General features: G+C 40.7%; 1 long non-coding RNA gene across 1 annotated transcript; it reads left to right on the top strand.

Moving 5' to 3' along the window:
- The first annotated feature begins 2526 nt into the window (after nt 1-2526).
- LOC134216282 (uncharacterized) lies at nt 2527-3142 on the top strand. Its single transcript, XR_009980592.1, has 3 exons — nt 2527-2730; nt 2791-2856; nt 2914-3142. It is a non-coding gene; the product is annotated as an uncharacterized LOC134216282 (long non-coding RNA).
- Nucleotides 3143-25725: the final 22583 nt, after the last annotated feature.

Below are 25725 nucleotides of genomic sequence, written 5' to 3'. Positions count from 1 at the left end.
CCTCATCTTCCCGTATGACTAGTCCAATGGGTAACATACACGCAATCACACAAGCGGCATCCCGTGATACCGTGCGGTAGGCACTTATCACTCTGAGACACGCTAGCCTGTGTACACTCTCCAGCTTCTGCAGGTTACGTTCGACGCTAAGCGCCGAGGCCCAAGCTGGACCGCCGTATCTAAGGATAGATACTGCAACCCCAGCTAATAACCTGCGTCTGCTGGAGCGCACCCCCGAGCTATTGGACATCATCCTGGATAATGCCGCAATAGCTGTCGAAGCTCTCCTGCAGGCGTAATCTACGTGACTGCCGAAGTTCAGTCTATCGTCGATCAGCACCCCGAGGAGCTTCACCTCCCGCTTGGAAATGATCTCACAGTCGCCCACGCGAGCCACTGCCTCCTGTACCGACTTACGGTTGTTAACAACAACCAACTCTGTTTTGTGATGAGCTAGCCCCAGCTGCCTTGATCTCATTCATTCCTCTACTATAGCGATCGCGTGGGCCGCTGTAAGTTCTCCCCCTCTGGCTACGCCCTTGTGTACAGAAGCACCTAGCGGCGATGCTGAAGCAATTTGAGATAATGCTGAAGGAGAATGATGAACAACACGCAATGGAGGTTAAAGAGCAACAGAAGAAATATGATCGGAAGCTAAAAGTGAGCGACGCATGTTACAGCAGTTGGAACAGCGACAACAGATGTCAAATGCAGGCGGTAGTGGATCGGAGTTTATTGGCTATCAGGTTTGGTGCTAAGCGGTGGAAAGATCGTAAGCTCGACTGCCAGCCAAGTTCCGCAGATGCAGCTTAAAGAGTCGAATTGTACTGATAATCAACAAGGGCTGGTAAAAAGTATACCTACCACAAATGTCTTGGTAAGGAACCGTTACAATGGTTCTCAAGGAGCTCGACCGACAGCAAGTGGCATCTTCGTTGGTGTACCCTTTCTAAGCCAAAGTCGAATTTCAACACGTCAAGCAATAAATAAGGAACTTCCATTGTTCTCCGGGGAACCAGAGGAATGGATGCTTTCACTATCGAGCTTCGAGAATTCAACCAGAGTATGCAGATACAGTGACGAAGAAAATATGTTACGTCTGCAACGGAGTCTGAAGGGAAGGCTATGGAAGCCGTCAAATATCGTCTATTACATCCTGCAAATTTACCCGGTGTTATATCGACACTGAAAACTCTCTTTGGAAGGCCGGAAATTATAGTTCACTCGTTGGTGAACAAGATCCGTTAAATGCCATTACCAAAGGCCGAGAGATTGCAATCGTTGATTGATTTTGAAGTAGCAGTTCAGAACGTCTGAGGTACTATCACTGCGTCAGGATAAGACGAGTATATGTGCAATGTGGCTTTACTTCAATAACTGACAAAAATAATGCGACCATCTTTACTGTTTTTCAGCTCGTTGAGAGCCTTCTTTACCTTGTGCAGCTTTGGTGGTTCCACAGCTTGACCGTCGCCGACTTTGCCCATCCTTAATATACCTTCATTTTCACTGTTCAACAAATCTTCGAAGTGCTCCTCCCACCTGGCTGCCACCATCGTCTTGTCTGTCAGCAAATTACCCTCTCGGTCATTGCACATAGGGGAGGAGAAGACTGTCATCGAGAGAAAAAGTAGAATCATTGAAATTTCACACGGTGTGGTATAGGAAATGAAGTAGGTATATTTTTGTTATAAAACAAAAATTAAGAACGTTTCTCAATAAAATCTTGGTTTACGGGGTTAGAATTTTAGAAGCACGCAAAATAAACATGATATCTCGATTTTTATATTTTTTCGAATAAGCAGTTAATGCTTCAGATTGTTGAATTTCTAACCCCAAAAACTAAACATTGTTTGACAAAAAAAATTCTATAACGTTCTAGAGACATTTTAATTCTCAGTTTTTATATCATGCCATGTCAAATTTCCATAGTTCTACTTTTTCTCTAAACTGTTCCAGGTGACAGCACTGATGAAGGAGCCTCCCCCAAGGCACTTGCGCAGTAAGTAAACCTCCGCATATCGTTTGTATCCATGTTTTCTATCCAGCTATCACACTCTTTTCGTGTTGCCTTTTTTCGATTCTATTCTTTATCTTTATTGTTATTTGTTTATTGTATATTGTTTTATTGCATCAACAGGCTACATTTGGCCCCAATGATGTAGAGTATTTGAAAAAAAGTGAACATTAAAAGATGGTGTCAAGGGATAATACAAAATAAGTATAAAACATTTAAACAAGCATAGTCATTGTCTTCGTCTGTTTATGTCTGCGAAGAACGATGAAAAAAACATGCTCCGTGTGGCGTGGAAATCGATTTTTTTAAAGAATTTGTAGCAGTCAGGAAAAGTGTAAATAATTTTGTATAAAGTTTATTATAATGAAGGTAGATTGTAAGCATTTCCGTCTTTCCATCGCCAATAAACTGTACATATTTGTCCCTTGACTTGCAAACGGGCACCATCAATCAGCCAAGCTCTCCAAGGTCGAAGCCATTTGTTTTTTGGATAAGGTGGGAAAGGGATAGCAGCGCGACTATCTTGTCAAATTATCAATCGTGCCGATAAAGTCACGACTGTACACAAAGGGGTCGGGAAATGACGTACTTCCGGTTGTGTCCGAGTCCCACCTTCCTTAATCTGAGGATTCACAGACTCGATCATTTCGTCCGTGACTTTCCGTAAAGTTAGAAGTGTTCGCGTTTGTTAGTTAGTGTTTCGTTTGCCAAAAGTAGGTCCTATTAGTGACGTTAAATGTAATTGATTAATTAAATAATTGTTCGTTCAACAGTAGGTTAAAGTTAAGTGTGCGGTGTGAAATTGTGTGCGATAGTGGAAATCAAAGCCAAGATAGAAGGTAGTCCATCGTGCTCTAATTGTGCTAGTTGTGCCTGTGCTTATTTGTTTCGTCTAGCCATATTGGCTTGGGCTTCTCACCCGCAGAATTTCCACGCACCCAAGCGCGATACCTGTTCCCCCAACGGACGGAAAATTCCCGACCACCGACTACCCGTCGGAAGTAGACTGGTCCGTCACCATACTGGTCTAAGGGAGCTCTGGGGACTTCCACGTGGACGAAGTCCACCAGCCGGTTAATCCAACCGCCGGCAAAGCAAGCAACCGCCATCGCTTCATTGAGCAGCGATCGCCAGGAGCGTTGACCCTACCCGTAGGTCATCGACTGTAATAAGCCGCATCGAATCGGTGAGTCTCCAAGTTTATTTTGCATGGAGTGCGGCGTCCGAGGAGGGCGCCGCGGAGGGATATTTTTTGCCAGTCTTAGACTGAGGACCCGTGAAAGTGCTATTAAAAGCACAATCGAGGAATCGCGAGTTGGAGTGGAAAGCCCACCAACCGCTCGAGTCTGGCGTCATCAGTGAAAAGCGTGCGTGAGCCCATTTTCGCCAACACATAAATTCCCACCTAATACCCGGAGCGCAGAATGACGAGAAACTGAACTTTCGATAATCCGTGACGTCACATAACATGTAAAAGCACAGAGCACATGAGAGTAGAAGATAGGATAGAGAAAACCGCACACAAGCTAGAGATAGGCAATAGAACGAACACCAACACATAAACCAATGCGATCTCACCCCCCCCCCCCATGAGTATGTGTATCTTCAGTAATGTAAGCAAATAAACTGTTCCATTCATGTGAATAAAGCTTTGATTATGCCGTCCCTAGCTATTAATTAATTGTGTTTAACGTCATTCCGGTCTGTTGTAGTTTTCGGTTTCGTCCTCTATGTGTTGAGTTTGACTGAGTATGTTGTTTTGCTTCCAACTTTGTGGGAGACGAATAGACGAACCGAGAGAGTCGACCGATGATGATAGGCGCACTCACACTTAGAGTGTATTAGATGTGGTGGGCTCTCACCGTCTCTCTGAGTGGCATCGTGGCTGTAAAGCATGCTGCGATAATTAGGGTGATACCGTTTGGCAAGATTTAGTTCGTAGCCAGTTGGAACGATCCGTAAATCCTATCTAGAAAATAAATGGACTCGCCCTTTGGGAGTCTCATCCGGGCAAATTAACTTGGGCCGTGGTCTCCTTAATGGAGTGGCGCTTAAGCCACGTGCTTTTAAGGACGGATCGCTCCTTGCCGGCTACAAATTGCATCGGCAAATATTTCATGTTTCTGTCAAACAAATTCTTCTACTAACTTCCTAAGAAATCCCTTCCATAACTTTTACCCTTCTCTAGCTCGCGGTAAACTTTTCAATAGCAAGTGACCCCTCGAACTGGGTCTCAAGGTCGGCTTACTACTGGGCAATCGGAGGGGCTTCGCGAAAAACGTGCAGTTTATTGTCACCTTTCTCGTGTTAGTTGAAAATGAATTCTATTGTAGATGAAAACTGTGGATTTATTTAATATACTATTTCTGAAGTGTGGGTGGAAATTAATTTGGAAAAACTATTGATTTTCAATGTGTTGTGGGTGGTTTATTGGAAATTGTGGGATGAGGGACGTACCGGTACTGCTGCTGTTGAAGTCGCGTTGCTGGTGTTCTCGAAGACGATGGACGTACGCTCGCCGAAGATCTTGTAGCCGTCTGGTTGGGCCTCCGGCGGTGGTGGTAGTAGTCGGATGGAGAATCTGGTGGATCGGATAGCAGATCGTCTTGGCTTAACGGTGCGATCTGCTTCTAACGCTGGCATCTTCCCTCTTTGGCTTACATCGACAGAGCCCAGGACGATACCGGAATGACTCTGCCGAGAGGGGTCCTCTTTTATGGTTAGGGCACCGATTCGGGCCCGAGGAATCGCTCTTTGACGAATTATAGCCGCGCACGGCTAGAGCGTTTCGATGTCCTTTACGGTTTAGGCGTAGTGGCCAGCTAGGGACCACTAGACCGATCATGTGCTTCACCAACCGTAGATTGGCATACAAAATGACGTTTACCGTGAGGTATCACAAAAGGTCCTGTGAGGGTAACGGGAAAGCTTTCATCAAATGCCGTACTGAACGCAACTAGTCATTAGTTTTACGTTAGTTTTAAGTTAATTTAAGTCGGGTTGCACTAAACCATGCACGTACCTGATCGAACTTAATCATACACCCGTATTTCAACCACTCACTCTATCACTAGGACACTTTGAAAAATTACTTTTTTTTCGATCCGAAGCACACGAACGCCAGAACTAAAGTGAGGGATGGCGGAATCTGACTGCGCCTCAATCACTCCCAAGATGGGATTTTTCTTTTATTACCACCCCTTTTGTTCCTCGATTTGCGCGCGCCTGCATGTCGTGTTGTTGCACCCACTAATGTTCATCATGTCTCCTCTTTGTACCCATACTACTGTTATACAATTCAATTACAATTCAAATTTACAAAAACACTAACGCTACTAACAATAATTTATTTTTTGACGTAGGACTACGTCTGTGTTTTCTATATTGGGGTACACTTTACGATTGCGAAAATCTTTAAACTTTAATATCTAAGCCGTTTCTCGATAGATTTTCAATTTTTTGGGACCATTCGATCAAGGATGAGTCAACGCTTCTTTGTATTTATTTGAAAATACTGGTTTTTAACTTTTTTTATCGATAATTGATTAACAGTTTAGAAATAGGTCAACCAACCAATCACGTACATGCATCACTAGCACAGACATCAAAAATCAATCACTTGCGGGTTTGAATCTAATCCTCAGTTTGAACAAGGTTTCACGCAGAGCAGACGCATCAAAGCGATTGCAGCGGAGCGGACACAGCATCACAATTAACTCTTTCTTTCCATAAAATGGTGGTCATGAGAAGAACCAATTTACTTTTCCCAATACGCCTTTCCAATAACCAATCGCTTGTCGACACCTTGCGTTGTAACTGTCCGACCGCCACTTGATGATTTTTCGCTAAGCCTCCAAAAGTTGAAATAAATTTTCAGCATTGCCACACTGCCACCCACTCCTTCGTGCTGCTGTGTCCGCTCCGCTGCATCGAATGTCGAACCGCTCTCTGTGGAATCCCGATCAAAATGGCTCGCGCGCGCTGAACAGCAGCTTTCTAAATCTAAGAATCCTATGAAATTTTCTCGCAAGATTCTGAATTTGGTTATGAGATGTTATTTATCTTAGATGCGTATTGTTGCGAGAAATAACAGCAGAAATTTGACTCAAGACAAAGTTTCTTCATATTACAAAACATTATCTCTTGGCATCTGTCTGTCCGAGCGACGTTCACCGATGGGTGGTTGCTGTAGAAAGTTTCCACTGAGGTGGCGCATTCATTGATTTTCTACAAAAGCCACCATTTTATACAAAAGAAGGTTGATCCTAATATCCAAAATAAACTTTCTTCAAAGTGCAAAACTCAATCGTAAATAGCGAATTTTATAGCGCGTCGGAGGGAGATGATGCAGTAAATTTCAATGGATGGAATCACTAACAGCAACCAAGGTACCACCCCAAACCCGATGCCACCGAAATAGTTCATTTTTGTAATTAACTTTTTCTTTTCATAAAATGTTGGTCCTGAGAAGAACCAATTTTTCTCTTCCTAATTTACCAACTAACTGACACCACAATTTGTAATAAATTTTCAGCATCGGCACTGGCTGTGCGTGATCGCCACATTACTATTTTTATGGTCAACCCTTTCTTCATATGAAATGCTGGTTCGTTGAGGTTGAATGCAGCAACACAATTGATTGTTTCGGCGTCATCGGGTTTAGCGTGGTTGCTGTTAATGATTTGCTAGTTACGATTGAGTTTTGCACTTTGAAAAAAGTTCATATCGGATCAACCTTCTTTTGTATTGAAACCTTTTTGGAGGACTCCATCCTCAAAAATGGCCGACATAAAGAAGAAATAAGCAGAATCAGAAATCAGAAGTGGCGTGAAACCAAACACAAATATATTTCACTTGTCATAAGACGAGTTTATACAATCCCATTGAATTCCACCACTTAATTGTATCTTGACAGATACGTATTTCGACCTCAACAGCAAGGCCGTCTTCAGTGTCTCGTACTTGACTCGACTTGAAGAAAATGATCGCAGCTTACACTATTTATACTATACGTAGGTATAATAATTTATCTAGGTACTTATCTAGTTACATTTACTACGGTGCTTACTTCTACTCGTTTGTTGCGCTTAATGCTTAGGTATAAACTGTTGAGGTCGAAATACGTATCTATCAAGATACAATTAAGTGGTGGAATTCAATGGGATTGTATAAACTCGTCTTATGACAAGTGAAGACATTCCACTAAAATGCTCAAAATAATTTTCTTAACAAATATATTTATTTGCAACGTTTGGTTTTCGCCCGCGATGTAAGCGTACGTGGCAAAGTGAAGATTGTGATGTCCCCGACTGAAAGCCAGTCGAGTGGCTTCAGCGGCCGATGAGTCATGTTAATTCCACGGTTAGAGAATCAAAGTCCATCCAACTGGGAACAAATATTCGACTTCTTGATTCAGTTGGCCTCCGAGCAGTTTTCTCAATGTTAATAAAACGACACAAATTATTATGGCAAATACCATCAATTTCGAATAGCTACGTAATCCTACGTCACCTTTGCGTACAACCCGATTGGGCTGCACCTTAGAGTTTTTGACCAACACTTAACAACCTTAGAAACGTGACAATAATAAAATACATTTAGCACATTTTAAGAACTAAAAATCTTGTAACACTTGGTTACAAACTCTAGAAAGAAATTTTTGGAATTCTTTGGAAATTTCACTTAGAAATTTATTCAAAACTTCATCCTAGAGTTCTTTGAAAAAAATTATTTGGAAATACCTTTAATATTTCCGTAAAAAATCCTCCCGAAAATTCCTTAAGATTTGCCTATTTCATTCTCCCAACAAAATTTTCGGAATAATCCCTGTATGAATTTTGTATGTTTTTACCAAAAAAAGGAAGTTTCGAAGGAACACCTGGATGAATTAACGAAGGCCTTTCCATAGGATTTTCCGAAGGAGTGCTTGGAGGAAACTCAAAAGAAATCAATGGAGAAAGTTTTAATCAAATTATTAAGAAAATCAATTTTCTCAGGAAAATTTTGGCGTATGTTATTGAATTTCAGAGAAACATGGTGGGTCACATGCCCCAACGTGCCCAGCTTAACTCTGTCAGTGTATTATTGGATTGTGCTATTCCTTCAAAAATACTCATTTTTTGACAAACCTTAGTTGAATCCATTAAATTTTCTAGCAGAACATATTAAATAAACAAATAAATAAAAAAAAACAAATAAATAAATAAACAAATAATGAAATAAATAAATAGATAAATAAATAAAGATATAAAGAAATAAATTAATAAATAAATGAGTAAATAAATAAATGAATAAATAAACGAATAAATAAATGAATAAATGAATAAATAAATAAATAAATGAATCAATATCGCTTTCCTTAAGAACGTAAAAGAATCCAAAAATGACTGCCGCAATGAGCCGCCTTTGTTCCAAATCCCAAATCCCATCAAGACAACTGAAAATAAAATTAAAATGCATGCCACCACATAGCACAACTAAATGATTTCCGCTGTAAGCTGGGTCACTTTTGTTGTGTTTTGTACTTCGAAAATGGGGAAAAAATGATGAAATTGGATCCTAGCGGTGGAACAGAGGAGACTTCATCCGTTGGGCAAATAACGCCCTCTGACGTATAAAAGCACTCCAGCTATGACAGTGATCGGAAAAGTTTCGTCCCGATTAATTTGGGGATTGAGCAAAGCCTCACCCACTCATTCTTGTATGTTTGTCTCAAGAAACTCAACTGGAACTGCGTTCAACTTTGGCATCACTTTTGTACTTGTTGATGTGAAGATAAAAGGCTGCCGATTATCAGTTGCGCCAAATTTTACCACAGTTGTACTGTCTGGTGATTGTCGTTTGAACCGGTAGGCAAAAGTTGGTGAATGCTCAGTCAAGGAAATTATTTTATTATTGGTTCTTATCGCAATCGTAGGATTAGGGAATGTCTAGAAAACTTTGCCGTTGGTTTTCATTCACCCCAGTGTGCAATAAGTCTTATGAAAAAAAAACATGTAAATCTGCAAGGAGGGAGTTACTTCTTCTTCAATGGCTCTACATTCCAACTGGAACTTGGCCGGCTTTTCAACTTATTAGCATTTCCTCAGTTATTAATTGATAGCTTTTCTATGTCCGCCATTGCATTAATATATATCTTGTGTGGCAAGTACATCCTCGCCCTCAGATTGGTAATCCTACGCCTTTGATCGCAAGCCTACTGAATACCCCAAAGGAGGAGTGAGTTACCAATGATGGAACTTGCCACTAGCTTGCGCCAGACATGTGTGTTATAGGAAAATGCCGAACCTTGCAGAGCCATCACATAATTGGTACGTGACATCATGAAACAAAAATCCATTTGTGTCTGTTCAGTAATTTCCCATCGTCCATGTGCACCAAAATACTGAAAACGATAAATTAACGCATTATCGGCACTGATTCAAATAACCCCCGGGCCATCCCATTTGTGTAATAAAACTAAAAATTTCACATTTTACCCCAAGAACAAAGACCGCAATGGAGTCCTGCAAGCATGTAGGGGAAATATGTATAAAATGCGCCACCACCTTTTCTTGGTTTATATTTGTCTCTATTTTGTCTCTAAATCGTAGGCAGCTGAAGCCAAAAAACATTTGTGTGACGGCTCACACGAAAAAACTCTGTATTAAAAATAAAATTAAAAAAAATTCTGTCCTCAATGCTTTTTCTTTAGATACAAAAAATATTTTCTCCTTATTACCATCAGTCTGAGACATTGACTAAATGAAAGGATAGAGTTGACACTAATCTAGTGCAGAAGAGTTTGAAAAATTTGGTGAAAAATATTAGAATATTTCAATTAACATTTTTGGGTGGCGCGTTAATTTTAGATTAAAATTCTCAATTTTGGAATAAAATCGTTTTGTTGCAATATTGCTGGATTTTCAAGGAAGTTTTGGATTACATAATGACTGGTATGTTAGATTATTGATAAACACTTGAATATATTATCAGATTTTCTGGATATGATACACTGCGCGGCGTTTGTAGTGTTCCCAAATGGGTACTTGCACAAAACTTCACGCGGCGAATGACTGTCGAAAGGTACGGCCGCGCCAAACGATACACCGCAATGCTATTCACCCATAAGAATCAAGTAAACGGGGTGCAGAAAGCGCGGCGGTACCTTTCATGAAGGGTTCGCCGCGTGCAATTTTGAGAAAATCAGGCAATACATGTTTTCGGAGGAAATCACCATCAAATTAAGTGATTAGCTTAGGGGGCGCATATTGACCGCAGCTCCCCTACGTACGTTTTCTATTGGAAAGAAAGGTCGACTCAAAGAGAACAACAAATGGTGCTTGTACAATAAAATACAAAAGGATGTTAGTTTTCATACCATCCACCGAACTGAACTGTCTATAAGCAGAACTAATTGAGCAACAAGCAGCAGATTCTGCGTAAAAAGCATTATCCCTGGGAAAGCATCACTCTGCAGAGATGCCAGAAGCAACGTGAGTCGACTGAACAGTTGCATGAACGAGCCAAGGCGAAAGCTGTGTAGCCAAACGAGAATGATTATCACGATTGCAATTTCACTAATAATGGGGCGATTGGCGTCAATTCGAGTAGTACAGTGTGCAATTGAAGTAGAGCAAAAAAGCTCGTTGGCACGACTCAATCTTGTCTCCGCTCATCTTTAGAACCTACAGTGTCTATGGTCGATAGTGGGTTTTGTTTTTGATATGATAACCTCATTATACGCACCATGTGCGGTTGGCTAACACCGGAAGGGTACCTGCAGGATAATTCTAAAACAAGTTTTCCTTCTCAAAAGCTGGCAATTGCGACCACACATGCCACGACAGACCCGTATTTTAATGTAGGTGTGTTTTGAGGGTAATAGCGCATGTACTTCCAGCAGAATTGAACAAAACAAGGTTTTGTTATGAAGCTCTGCTACCGAAATTGGACTCGACATCTGTGCATGATGGTTAGTGTTCTAATATTATTATCTTTTCCTATACATTATGAAAGGGTTGTACACCGATATTTTCAATTTCACTTACTTTGTTCGTAAGTAACGAGCATAATTAGAAGCAAATCAACAAACTGTGAAATAATGAACAACTTATTCCATGTTGAGTATTAAAGTAAGCTTTAATAAAATTCAGGCGATGGCACATCGGAACAAACTCCCAGCCATAATTTTAACTGCGTTGTTTTAACGACATCAGATGGCTTTCCCCCATTAATGATGGGTAATAAATTAAACAAAAATGATAACATGCTTACCTTAACTTATCCGAAACAGAAAAAAAATGCAATAAAAATATACGGCAAAATGTACCTTTGATGACTCTTTCTCTCAAACGTGGACGAGTGTTGTCGCCGGTCGGCATGGTTTGGAAATTTACAATCCTGGTGGGTGTGGTGTGACACTTATGGGTGGCACAGCCCAAAAACCATAAAAAAGAGCTTTGGCATGTGGGTTTAGGGTGAACCATTTTACTTCTTCTTGGCTCACAGTTTCTGCTTGTGGGCCTAAGGACAACTAAGTAGCTTCACCCATATGCAAACATTTGTTTTCATTTATTTAGGCCAGCGATTCTCAACCTTTTTCTTGAGAGGTACCTCTTGGAGATTTTATATTCATTGAGGTACCCCGTATTTTTTAGCTGTAAATGAAAATAAGCATAACGCATAAGTATGAAAACGGATATGAAAACCGATAACACTTTAATAAGTTGTTTGAAATTTTCGCTGTTCCGCGTAGCTTTCCAATTCAAATTAAGTTATTACACACCTTGAGTAATTTTGGAAGCATCCGAGCCTTTTAATTTGTGTCGAGTCTCTTGAAAGTAGGCTTCCACGGTACTTGAAAGGAGGCTTCCGAGATTCTTGAAAGGATGCTTCCGTGCTTCTGGGAAGGATGCTTCCGCGGTTATTGAAAATATGCTTCCGAGTCTCTTGAAAGGTCACTTCGTAGCTTCTTACGATTCATCTAAAGGAAGCTTACGAGTCTCTTGAAAAAAGGCTTCCGAGCCTCTTGAAAGGCCACTCCATATCCTCTTGTCCGGAAGCTTACGAGTGGCTTGAAAATAGGCTTCCGAGCCTCTTGAAAGGCCACTCCGCATCCTCTTGTCCGGAATCTTACGAATGGCTTGAAAGGAGACTTCCGGGCCTCTTGAAAGGAGGCTTCCGGGCCTCTTGAAAGGAGGCTTCCGGGCCTCTTGAAAGGAGGCTTCCGGGCCTCTTGAAAGGAGGCTTCCGGGCCTCTTGAAAGGAGGCTTCCGGGCCTCTTGAAAGGAGGCTTCTGGGCCTCTTGAAAGCAGGCTTCTGGGCCTCTTGAAAGGAGGCTTCCGGGCCTCTTGAAAGGAGGCTTCCGGGCCTCTTGAAAGGAGGCTTCCGGGCCTCTTGAAAGGAGGCTTCCGGGCCTCTTGAAAGGAGGCTTCCGGGCCTCTTGAAAGAAGGCTTCGGAGCCTTTTCGAAAGGAAGCTTCAGAGCCTTTTCGAGCTTCTTCCAAGTCTCTTGAAGGGACGCTTCTGAGCATCTTGAAAGAAGGCTTCTGAGCCTCTCGAAATGAAGCTTATGGGCTGCTTGAAAGGAGGCTTCCAAGCCTCTTTCGACCTTGCTATTCACCTTTTCGGGAAAATCCATCATGCTTCTCAAATTGAGGTCTCCGAGGTTTTACGTTTTAGAAACACTCTACTTTCTGTCCCACATCCCTTCATATACTGGGGAAGGCTTCAGCAACCGGAGATTATCGCCTCAGTTACTCATTGACTTGGACAACTGAAATGTTGGATCGAGCACATCCCAAAGCTTCTTCAAGTTTCAGCCAGTATTGTTTCAAGAAGCAGCTATCCAAAGCGTGAAATCTAAAATGACCCCAAGTTCGATTGGCTATCGGCGAAGGTGTTCAGGACTGACCCTATGCTGCCTGTGCGGATATTGTAGCAACTATTATGCAACATTTTGCCCCTCTCGCATCATTCTGGAGCAGGTCAACAAGTTGGAAGTGTCCCTTTATTTACTATTCATTGACTACGAAAGGGTTTTCTGTTGTCTGAATCACGAAGGTCAGTGTGGCATCCAGGGATGCAAGGGATTTTCAGATAGGTTCGTCAGCTTATAGAAGCACGGAACGAGTCTTTTACGCGCGAGGTCCTGCATAACGGAAATTTGTCTGACCCCATTTGAACAGTCGTTGATGTGAGATGAGGATGCATTTCATCTCCACTGTTACTTCTAAGCGTAATAGATAAGATAATGGTGGGTACGATTGATCGTGTACCATATGTTGAGCTGCTTTGGCAGTTTATTGCTGTGGAACATCTAAACTAGAGGACTCTGATTTGGCTGATGATGATGATGATACGCTATATTAGTACTGTGACGCTCTATTATGCGGAGTGGGCTCAACGACCTGAACGTATGGTTATTTGCGGAGGGTTTCACCAACGTCAGCAGGACCAGGTGGTTGAGTGTGAACGGGAACTGAGCTATAAAAGCCCCATCCCAAGGGAGGAAAACTCTCTTAATCCTGGAATATGCTCGTATGTTCATTTCAAATTATCTTGGTGACGAGTTCATGGTCAAGAAATGATATATCTCGTGCCAAGATAAAAACAGTGATGCAAAGTGTTCAAAATTAATGAAAATAAAAATCGTTCGAAAATATTTGTATCGACCCCTCAATGTTTTTGGAAAATTAAAGGAGGGGTCTCGGAGTGACATGAAATAAAATGAAATTTTTTTATCGGCCTTATCCGAAAGTGTGCAGCAAATAGAAAACCTATACTGCACCACCCTAATGTTTATCTCAGTACAAAACATTTACAACGCAACATATGGCTTTGGCAGATGGCTTTTTTAAGTTGTTCCATAATTATAAAAACCGATTCCATGGGCTGAATCATTGCTCATTTAGCATTGTTTGGTGGGATCTGATACCTATTCTACAGAGGAGCAACATCAGCATGTAAAACCCACCACGGCAATTCTTTTTATAGCTTGTAATGTGATGCCACTTGGCAGGGTTTACTGGAACGGGATGTTCAGAATACATTTTGGAAATTTTCAGCTTTATGGAAAAAAGTTTTAGCTCCAGATGCAACATATTTACTGCAGATACAAGAACTGTTTTTGCTATAGGATTGTTGCTCCTGTTCTTCATCTTATAGCTCTAATAATCGAGGAGTGTAAGGCAGATGAACTTGCTTTTTTTTTTAATTTTCTGTGGGCATGTGTGTTAGCAGGAAGAAAGGACGAGATAAATGATTGTACGACAATTCCCCGAAAACCAATTCCCCGAATGCGAGTTCCCCGAATGCAGTTTCCCCGAATGTAACAATTCTCCGAAAAGAAAGTATATCCTGCAAAAACAGTTTGCGGTCGATTGTATGCGTCCGAACAGAGCAGCGTTCAAAGATACGCTATAGAGTGTCTTCTTTTTCTTGAATATCCAAAATGTTTTGGTAAATTGAAAAGATATCAAAGTACAGTGTTTTCGAGGAATTTTTTTCAGAAATAGTCGAACAAAGGTTGCATTTTCTGAAAAAGTATAATAGCGAACAGTAATTCTGACTGATAGCGTTTGACTAAATTTCTATCTTTGAAATCAAAATCCTATCCTGTATATCCTTTCTTAAGAACTATAAGGCAAGGGTGAATGTGAATTCGTTTGAACAAAAATAAAGCGTTTATCCTGAATGAGGCAATAGTGAATGTGATTCCTTCTTCAAAAAGAATGCATTTCCCGGAATAATGCAATAATATATGTGTTCCTCCTTTAAAATTGGGTTGTTTCCCGGAATAATGAAACAATGAGTTTTGTTCTTTTTTATTAAAATGTATCTTGTCGGAATATGGAAATGGGGGATGAGATCCATTTTTTTTAAATAAGACATTTTCAAGAAGTAAGGAAATGGTAGATGTGGTCCCTTCTCATGAAGCTAGCTCGAAATAAGGCAAAGGGAAATGAGTTTTCCTTTTGGAGAGCAGGTGTTTGTTCGCAATAAGGATGAATGTGATATTTTATTTTGATGTAGGCGACTTTGACCAGAATAAGGAAAATATATTCGAGATCCCTTCTTAACCTTCCGGGGCTCTCATGGTCCTGGATCTCTTACGGAGTCCCGCCGCTCTTGTAAACGGCAAGCCTGCTTTTTTTCAAAGGTGTTGTACTTTTTACATCGTGGCAAGTCACGGAAGTTTCGTATCGATTTTTTAACATTTCACCAAAAAACATTTTTCTGATTCAATTTTCGCGGAATAACATTTCAATTTCGCGGAATAACATTTGGTGGTATGTAACTCTCGTGGTATGACATTTGATGGATTATACTCTTTCAGACTTTTGGTGGAATGCCATTTTGCGGAATATTCCATTAGCAAATTGGCATTTTCTCATATAAATGATAATTCCTTTTGTCCAATACCGAGTAGACAAAATCATTTAAAGAAGGCATTATCTCCTCCATTCGCATTATTCCGGGCAAACGAGTTCATTTAAGGTAGGGACTATCTAGCCTCTTTGTCTTTAACAGAGCAAACGTCCCCTGTCATAAGACGAGTTTATACAATCCCATTGAATTCCACCATTTAATTTATATCTGACAGATACGTATCTTCGTCTTCAGTGTCTCGTACTTGACTCGACTCGAGTCAAGTACGAGACACTGAAGACGGCCTTACTTTTGAGGTCGAAATACGTATCTGTCAAGATACAATTAAGTGGTGGAATTCAATGGGATTGTATAAACTCGTCTTATGACAGGTGAAAACATTCCACTAAAAAGCTCAAAATAATTTTCTTATCAAAAGAGCAAACGTGTTCATTTGAAGAAGGTATTAACTCCTCCCTTCGCTTTATACCGCTTTATACCGGCCAGATGCGTTCATTCAAAGAAAGCATTGCCTTCTTTCACGGCTTAGTTTTCTTCTTCTTCGATAACTCTACTTTCCATCTCGAACTTGGCCTACTTTTCAACTTGGTTTTCTATTAGCATTACCACGGTTATTGAATTGAAAGCTTTCTTATGTGCAACAGTTGCACGAGTATGTATCTTGTGTGGTGAGTACGACGGATACACTATGCCCAAGGATCCAAGTATGTTTCCCACTCGAAAGCGTCCTAGGCCGGGACGAGAATCGAACTCGCTATCTCCGGATTGGCCATCTTACGCCTTTTCTCACATTTCGTATTCAGCATATTCAAATAGACAAGGGAGGCATTCGGGGAAATGTTATTCGGGGAATTGGTTTTCGGGGAATTGTCGTACAATCGAGATAAATATTTTAATCTTCATCGGAATCCAAAAAAATAAAATACACTGGAGGAAGTGAAAATGGAAAAATCTATAGTTCATGTCTAAATTAATGTAAAATAATTTAGGAATTTGTATTGTAAAACAAAGCTCATCATCCTTTCATGACTGCTTTTCACGCGAAATTGATCAAGGATACGATTGACCACGATACCTTCATTTGGTCGCCGAAGATAGAAAAAGGCGTTTTTCTCTCTGTCTTATGACGATCACGACCTTTCGCAGTACTGAGACACGATATATTGTTTATGTGGAGATATTGTAACAAGTACTTACTATATGTACAGTTATAATCTAGTGATAGAATTAAATAAGATAGTACTAACTTGTGGGTCTGCGTCATTTGGCATAATGTCGCTTATGATAACGCCATTCAGCATTTGGCCACCTGCGGACATTTGACATAGTTTTGAACTGCAAACAAAAGAGTGGGTCATTTAGCATATTATGGAACTGTGAGAAGGAAAACAATATTTGATATTTTTTTCACATAGATAAAATAGATCGAAAATATATTCTGTTAAATTTACACTGACATATCGAAGGGATGGACAAACAAAACGACAGAAATACATCCAAGGAAGGGATCACATCCATCATTGACTTATACCAAGCAAACGCATTCTTCCAAAAAAAGGAATCTTGATGCCGGATACACACTTATTTTTGAAGAAGGGATCACATTCACCATTGCAGCAATCCGGGAAAACGCCAACTTCCAGAGAAGGAATCACGTTCTCGTTGCTGTATTCCCGATAGATTTTTATTTATTTATTTTTTTATTTTTATCTACATAATCTTTATAATCGCATAAATAACCACATAACAGTTTTCAAAGCTTACGCAACTATGTACTATTTTCTAACACAATAAAATAAGTAATTTCATACCAAAGTACTATTGGGAATTGAAGTGAATGCTCATATTTCGTTTGAAAGAGACAAATGTCGTTTCGCTTCCATGATTACGAGGTAATTCGTTCCAAATTTTGACAGCACGGGCACGAAAAGAATCTCTCAAATTATTAGAAAGGGCTCTTGGAACAATAAGTAGTAATGCTCGAGAAGAGCGGGCAACCTTGAAGAAGTTTCGGAGGTAAATTGGGGGGTCATTTATAATTTTATATGTTTGGATGCATGTTCTTAGCTTAAGATGATTCATAAAATCACAACCAAGTAAAGACTTCTTATAGGCAGATATATGGTCATATTTTTTTAGATTGTATGCGTATCTTACAACTGCATTGAAAGCCTGGTTTAGTTTTTTTAGATTTGCCTTTGATACAAGACCAAACAATATGTCTCCATAATCGAATAGAGGTACTAAAAGTGACTTGGCAAGTTGAATCCTGATGTGTTGAGGAGTACAATGCCGCAGCAAAAGTAGGGAGTGCAAGGCGTTGTAGACTTTACTGGAAACAGCGTTTGTCTGGTTTGTCCAATTTAAATTTAAATCCATAAGAATGCCAAGATTTTTAACCACATTAGAATACGTGATGAAATCGTTTCCAACTTTAATTAGAGGAACAAAAGGTAAGGTTGCACGTTTAGTGTGAAAAATTATAGTCTGTGTTTTTTTCACGTTAAGAATCAGTCCATTCTGTTCACACCACTCTAAAATATTTTGAACATCTGAGTTCATCCGACAACGATTTCAGGTGCGGTGCTAGGTTCTCCGGAGATGTACAGCTGACAATCATCCGCATATAGGTGAAATTTACAGAAAGATAAACTCAATGGTAAGTCGTTTATAAACATCGAGAAGAGTAATGGACCGAGTATTGAGCCTTGTGGTACCCCAGTTTGGACTGCAATAATTTCGGATTGATGATTATTGTAGTCGACATACTGCAACCGATTGGAAAGATAGGATAGAATTAAACTTGAGGAGAAATGGTCTAAGTGGAAATTGTGTTTCAACTTTTCACATAATCGTCGGTGGTTAATAGAATCAAATGCCTTACTAAAATCTAAGAGCGTAAGGATAGTGATCATTTTTTATCTAGTGCTTCCCTTATGTCATTTTCAATATTAATCAGTGCAGTCACTGTACTACATGCCTTCCGATACCCTGATTGGAAAGCGCATAGCAGGTTATTTCGGATTAAATATTCATTCAGTTGTTTAGAAAGTACTGACTCAAAAACTTTAGAAAGAGCGCAAAGGATGCTTATTGGACGATAATCTTTTTCGATACATGGATTATCAATCTTACTAATTGGAATAACTTTAGCAATTTTCCAATCGACAGGAAATTCGGATGATGTAATGCAGCAATTGAAAATATCAGTAATGTACGTAAGAGTGACACCTAAAGAAATTTTTAAAACATTCAATGGAATAAAGTCGTTTCCTACAGCATCGCATGAGGCAGTGGCGAACTCAGCTAAAACTTCATCACTAGTTACACATCTGAATGAAAACTTTGGTTGTGTTTCAACATCTTCACTTTGATTGGGAAGTGTGCTGCAAAAAACATATTCAAGGAGTCAGCAGTTACGTCACCTCCACCTACATGAGTGTTCGTTTGTTTCAACCCGATCGTTTAATGTTTTTCCACAACTGCTTTGCAGGAAGATCAGCACTAAGTTGAGAGTTAAAATATTCTCGTTTTGTGCGTTTGATTTCGCGGTTGGCCAAGTTACGAAGGCAGGTGAAATTTTTCCATTTATTCTGGTTACCTTGGTCCTTGGGTTTCCAGCACTCATAGACTTCGGAGCGATTTTTAATCAATCGATTAGCATACTTGTTGATCCAAGGATTTCTTGGATCTTTGGTCGTCTTTTTCTTGAGTGGGGCATGTATGTTAAGAACGGAGTAAAGTAAATCATTGAAACACCGAAGCTTTTCGTTGATTCCCACACAGTTGTAGACATTATCGAAATTGACACAACGAAGATCAGCAATAAACGAGTTTTTATCAACTTTATGATATTCGCGAGTCCAATAAGAATCATTAACGTCCGGGGGTTTATAGACGACACCGCAGACTAAATTGGCATGCTTAAGTTTAATAAACAAATAATCAATTTCACTTTCAGTTTCAGGTTTTGCGATAACGGTGCATTTAACATTTTTCTTAAGGTAGAAGGCAACTCCTCCTCCTCTTGATTTATTTTTATTTTGACGATCAGATCTGATGATTTTGTATCCATCGAGTTCAATAGACTTATTAGTAATTGATGGTTTAAGCCAGGTTTCAGTAATAGACAGAACATCTAATTTAGAATTCTCTAAGGTCATCATTATCCAAGGAAACATCAAGATCTCCTGCGTCAGCGATAGTATTGTTGGCAGCACTCGAGTGGAGCGAATGATCGAGATTGAAACGATCGATGGTATTGTGGAACTCGGTAGGATCATGAATTGCCGTTCCGGACATCGCAAACTGCTGCAGTCTTGAAGAAAAATTCGAATCACGCCTGACAGTTGTAGAGATAGACACTAAGCCATTAAGCGTCTTCAAATTTTCACCAAATTGACCGACTCGTAGGTCCATTGAATCGACGCGTAATAAAAGATCCCTCATAGTTTTCAAAATCACAGCTTCTCGATCCATAACGCTGGGGTGGAAGTTAACCCTGCAGTTTTCGCAAAACCAGAGTAGTCCAACGTTCGCCGCCCATGCTTTAAAGTTTGTCGCATTCAAACCAACGCAGCCAGGATGAAAAACCCTTCCGCAAGACCCACTGCACAAAACATTTCTGTCAGACCGCGCAAAGCTCCACACTTAATTTTATTTACCGGGCTCGGTTGTCAGATTACCGATTTCTCAACAGCTGAGCTCTCGGTAGCTAGCTCAGTAAAATAGTTCAACTAATTACCGAGAACTCGGTTCTGAGTTCTCGGTGGCGAAATGTCAGTTATTACTGAGCACTCGGCAAATAGAATACCGAGAGATCAGCAAAACCAGTACGGACCTCGGTGATAAAAAATACTGAACAAATGGTTATTTATTTTTCTGTTGTTTTCTTCGATAAAAAAATAAAAAAAAGTGATAATTTTTATGTTTATTTATTTCTCATCATTTTTCCAATACATATACTTATTTATAAATCATAAGAACGTTAAGTAAATGTTTCTATTACATCGGCCAACCTGGCGATATAAAGGCGATATAATTTTGCGAAAGCATTCTTGTTTGCCTGAAATTTGAAAAACATTAGCTACCAAATAATAATCTAACGAAATGTTTGAACTAACCTGAAGTATGAATACACCGGTACAACATTAGGTTATTTCTGCGCACTGAACAGGCCACTTGTACATTAATAACTAGCTAAAAAACGACTTGCGCAACAGTTTCCTCCAACGGAATTAGGAACCTAGGATTTTTCACTTCACAAACATGGCGTCAAAGGACGGCACGTGAGCGAAACTGAGAGTTCGGTATTTATTTTACAGTGTGCTCAGTAGAATGCATTGAGTTTTACTGAGTAATCGGTATATTTTTGACAAGTACAGGAAGCTTTTTCCAGAACAGTGTTGCTCGGTATTGTTTAATACCGTAATTCAGTATTTCATTTTGAACTACTGAGAAGTCGGTAAAAATCATAACAAACATCAGTAAATTCACTTCAAATAACTGAGCTCTCGGTTTAAATTTCCTTTTACCGAATAAAATCAGTAAAAAATATTACCGAGCTGAAATTCTGAATTTAAGTGTGTCCTAGCGCACGCTTTACATGCATCCATAATTTTCAATTATCTCCTACCCCACAGAATAAGCCAACCCAGAATAGATTTCCCTACGACAACGAGAAATAAATGTGATAGCTAGAAGGCAGTATAAAGTCACACACAATCTTATGTCCAAGCGAATACAATGTGTTCATATTAAACCCCTTTATCGTTCCACCTATACTTTCACTCAGGCCGACGTCAAACCAGAGTCATGCGCGTGGATCGATGTTTCAGCTTTTGATATAACCAAACGCAACGAGATACACTACTCTATCCTTCTTCAGCGCCGCCGCGCAGATAAAGCATGCGGATGCGCACTGAATGGACCTCCACCGTTGCCGTTGTCAAAGCCGTTGTCGAAGCAGAGTCTCGCACGTCAACTGCAGTGTTTCGGCTTTTGAGACTGCCGAGCGCACCAGGACTTGCTGCTCTATTCGAATCAACAGCACCGATTCGGACGTGTGAATGCAGCACTGAGCAAAACGAACCGGTGGATAAATAATATTACTAACGACTGAGTGACTCGATCACGGGCGTGAGTGTGAAAGTATAACACCTTCTAGTACCACTAATAACTTTGTTGTTTTCAGTACTTTCTTCGTTTCTGGGCTGGATTTCGTAGTGAAGAAAACAATTTAGAATCACTTTTGCACTTCAGCACGCTTGAAAAAAAGCTAAGCCAACAGTTGTGTTCCGTTTAGCAGGAAATGTTCTAGGGTTCACCAGGCACAAACTGACCGATTGAACGGGAAAACTCACAAAAAAAACCAAAATAAGATCACCACAAGATTTGCTGCGAATAAGTTAGACCGTTACGTTTTACGTTACCAGATGCGTTATTTTTTGGAAGAAAACATATAAATGGTTACTTTCCACTGAGCAAAGCATGAATACAATGGAGGGAGAATAATTATCTTTTTTAAACCCGGCTAATGTATGCTTTCTTCCAAAGGAATATACATGTTTAGTATTAATATTGACTGTTGCTACATTCGAAATCCCGTTTTTTTTCAGCACCACATAGTTAAACAACTAATTTAAAACTTTCGTCGCTGTTCACAATTATGCCAAATGTCAGATATGATTCCTTATTCCAAAAAACTTTATTCCAAATGGATAAATGGAGTTAAAGGAGAAACTTGCCTTATCTCAAAATTCAGATTAATGAAGAAAAACTCTATGAGTATGTTCCCTAGAAACATTTTAATTTTATGCCGGTTTTATAACACTCTTGTAGAGTAAATCATGGTCTTCAAGAGCGTTATAAAACTTGAAATTTTACTTGGGTTGGCAAGCACTTGCAACCCCGAGTAGCACACATGTTTCAAATCAGTTTCCGGAACTTATATTTGACCGAATTTAGCCACAATCAAGTTGTTGTAACCAGGTTTGATTGAAATGTGCTGCTATGGGACGCCTTTTTTGCGTAAACAATGTATTTTGGCTTTAGATTTTTATCCTTCAGTCCGATATGTCCAATATCCAATTGCAAACCGTGGGACAAAATTCCCCTTCGAATGGTACTTGATACGACCAAATCGGATGAAAATGAGTGCCTGAAAAATTGGCAAGACCCTGAAATCCATTACTCCAAGGGCCACTAGCGAGTTCATTTTGAATCTGTAGTTTTCCATTTTTATTTTTAACACCCACAGATACCGATGAATCAGAAAATGACAATCTTTGCAAAGAATAAAAAAAATAATACTTGGAGTTACTTTGAGAAACGCAATATAGGTTCAGTTTAGTCAACATTTATGATTTTTCGTCTAATGAACTTAAACTAGCTTAAACTGGCAAGAGAGGAGATAACGCCTTCTTTCAATTAACGCGTCTACCCAGAATAATGCGAACAGAGGAAATAATGCGTTCTGTAAATGAACGCGATTGCACGGTATAAAGTACACCCGATTCTTTTTTACACGGGGGATGCGTTCCGTGTAAAAAAAGGTTTTAGTTCAAAATTTGAAAATCCGTGTAAAAAAAGTTTTATGATTTCTCGACGAATCATGCAAAATGGAGCAACTTTGCATTCTGATGAAATACTTGTTCGGGAGTTGTTTTGAATCCAGTCTTGAGCCGAGTCTAGCTCTCTGCACTGAGCATGAGAACGTGCTGCAAAATTTCACCCCATCTTTAATATTCTTGAAAGGTAGTATATGTAACGGGATTATACGAAACGATTATTTTTAGTTCAAATAGGTAATTTGGCCGAAACGCCGCTTGGTCTTAATTGTCGTTTGGCAATAAGGACCACTGTGAATAGTGACTTACTTACTTGTGGATCCTGTACACCTGCGGTAGTGCAAAGGGCCGATTGGAAAGATCTCCATCCTGAGCGTTGCCCGGCTATCGCTTTAACCTCTCTCCAGGTTAGATTTCGGTCGACTTCTTTTATTTCTTTATTGAAGCTTCACCGCCAAGAGCCTCTGGGTCTGCCTCTGCTGCGATGTCCCGCTGGGTTCCAGTCTAATGCTTGTTTACAGATTTCGTTTCCGTTCCTACGTAGAGTGTGGCCGACCCAGCCCCACTTCCGATCCCGAATTTCTGTTGCTATCTGCCTCTGGTGATAACGACGATGGAGCTCGTTGTTTGAGATCCAGTTGTGAGGCCACCAGGCCCGAATTGTTGATGAACACCTGCAGCCGTTGAGTGTTCTCCACTGATACACACCATGTTTCGCTAGCGTATGACAGCACAGAACTCATGTTAGAGTTGAAAATTCGTTTTTTGGTGCGTTCACTTATCTGCCTGTTTTTCAGTTATTTCTTAAACTCTCAAAGACAGCCCTTGCTTTCTTGATCCGTGCGCCTATGTCGATCTTGGTACCGCCGTCTAACACCATTTGGCTACCAAGACTATATGAGCGTTTTACTTCCTTCTCAAGAGTTGCGTATCGTTGACGGACTAAGACTTTGGCTCCTCTGGTTTTTGATCGCTCTATCGCGGCTTTGGCTTCTCCTCGCTCCTCTATCTTCCTTCAGGTCTCATCGGTGAGCCATTGTTTTCTCTGGGTGCGCAGCTCGCCCAGATTATTCTCGCTGGTGGCGATGAAGGCATTCTTGATGACGGTCCATTGGTCCATTTCATACTCAGCCGCTGGATGCCAGAACAGACGCTGTTGCAGCCGCACCTCCTTGGTAAACAGATGCTTGATCAGTCGGGTCATATTTGTTTAAAGTCCCACCCAACACTAGGACTAGGCTAATGCGCCTTGAGCGGCACACGGTCGCTTTGATAGGGCCTGCTTGGGGACACATGCAGCTTTTTATAGAAGTTCAACTGTCGAACCCCACCACATCCTAGGCAGACCCCACCAGAACAGTGAGAAGTGAGAAATAAGGAGCGAGTTTGAGACCCCTCACTTCTAATATCGCACTTTTCACTTCTCACAGTGAGACTTGAGTAATAAGGAGTGAGAAGTAAGAAGGAAGACATCTCCCTTCTCACTGCGACAACGGAGGAATGCGAAATGAGATGTGAGAAATTAGAAGTGAGAAATTATGAGCCAGAAGTAAGAATAAATACTTACTTACTTGATACTTTATGGGCTACAGCTCTTCGATGAACCTACGCCGAATGGAGTATCCTTCTCCACTGGACTCGATCCTGGGCCAATCGCTTCCAGTCGCCCTGAACATTGAGCGCCCTCAGGTCCTCTTCAACTGCAAAAAGCCATTGTGTACGCGGCCTTCCACGAAGCTTGCGGCCTCTTCCGGGTTCTCTACTAAATATTATCTTCGCTTGTCGTTCTTCCGGCATACGAACAACGTGACCAGCCCACCGTAGTCTGCCGTGTTGTATATGCTTAATAATATCCAGCCCTTTATACACCTGGTACAATTCGTGATTCATGCGACGCCACCAGATACCGTTCTCCTGTTTACCGCCGAGTATTGTCCGCAGCACCTTACGCTCAAACACTCCGAGAACTCTCCGATCAGCCTCCTTTAACGTCCATGTCTCGCGGGTAACATCATTATCACACGTCACTAATGTTCCAAGATACACAAATTCTTCTACCACTTCAAATTTTTCACCATCCAGCACTATTTCGCTACCACCACCACTAATGAACCCACGTTGATTGCCAGCGACCATGTACTTCGTTTTGCTGGTATTGATCGTGATTCCAATCCTCGCTGTCTCCTCTTAAAAGGCGCAAAAGCCTCTTGCACGGCACAGCGATCAATTCCGATAATTTCGATATCGTCCACAAATCCCAAGAGCATATGCGATCTTGTGATAATGGTACCGCTTATTTGCACACCAGCTCTCCTAATCGCTTCCTCGAGCGCTATATTGAACAGTAGACTCGAGAGTGCATCACCCTGCTTTAATCCATCTAAGGTAACAAATGACGTCGATATTTCATCCGCAACCCTTACACTTGATTTCGATCCGTCCAACGTTATACGAATCAGCCGAATCAGTTTCGCCGGAAAACCATGTTCAAGCATAATTTGCCATAATTCATTCCGTTTCACTGAATCGTACGCCGCCTTGAAATCAATAAACAGATGATGTGTCTGCAAGTTGTACTCCCGGAATTTATCAAGGATTTGTCTCAGGGTAAACATTTGATCCGTCGTTGATCGGCCCTCGCGAAAACCTGCTTGGTATTCGCCGACGAAGGACTCTTCAAGCGGTCTCAATCTGTTGAACAGAATACGGGACATAATTTTGTACGCCGAATTAAGGAGGGTTATTCCTCGGTAATTGGCGCACTCCAGTC

Source organism: Armigeres subalbatus, chromosome 2, assembly GCF_024139115.2.
Source record: "Armigeres subalbatus isolate Guangzhou_Male chromosome 2, GZ_Asu_2, whole genome shotgun sequence".
Lineage (NCBI taxonomy): Eukaryota > Metazoa > Arthropoda > Insecta > Diptera > Culicidae > Armigeres > Armigeres subalbatus.
The sequence above is the reverse complement of the archived record's forward strand: the minus strand, read 5'-3'. Positions and strand labels throughout refer to the sequence as shown.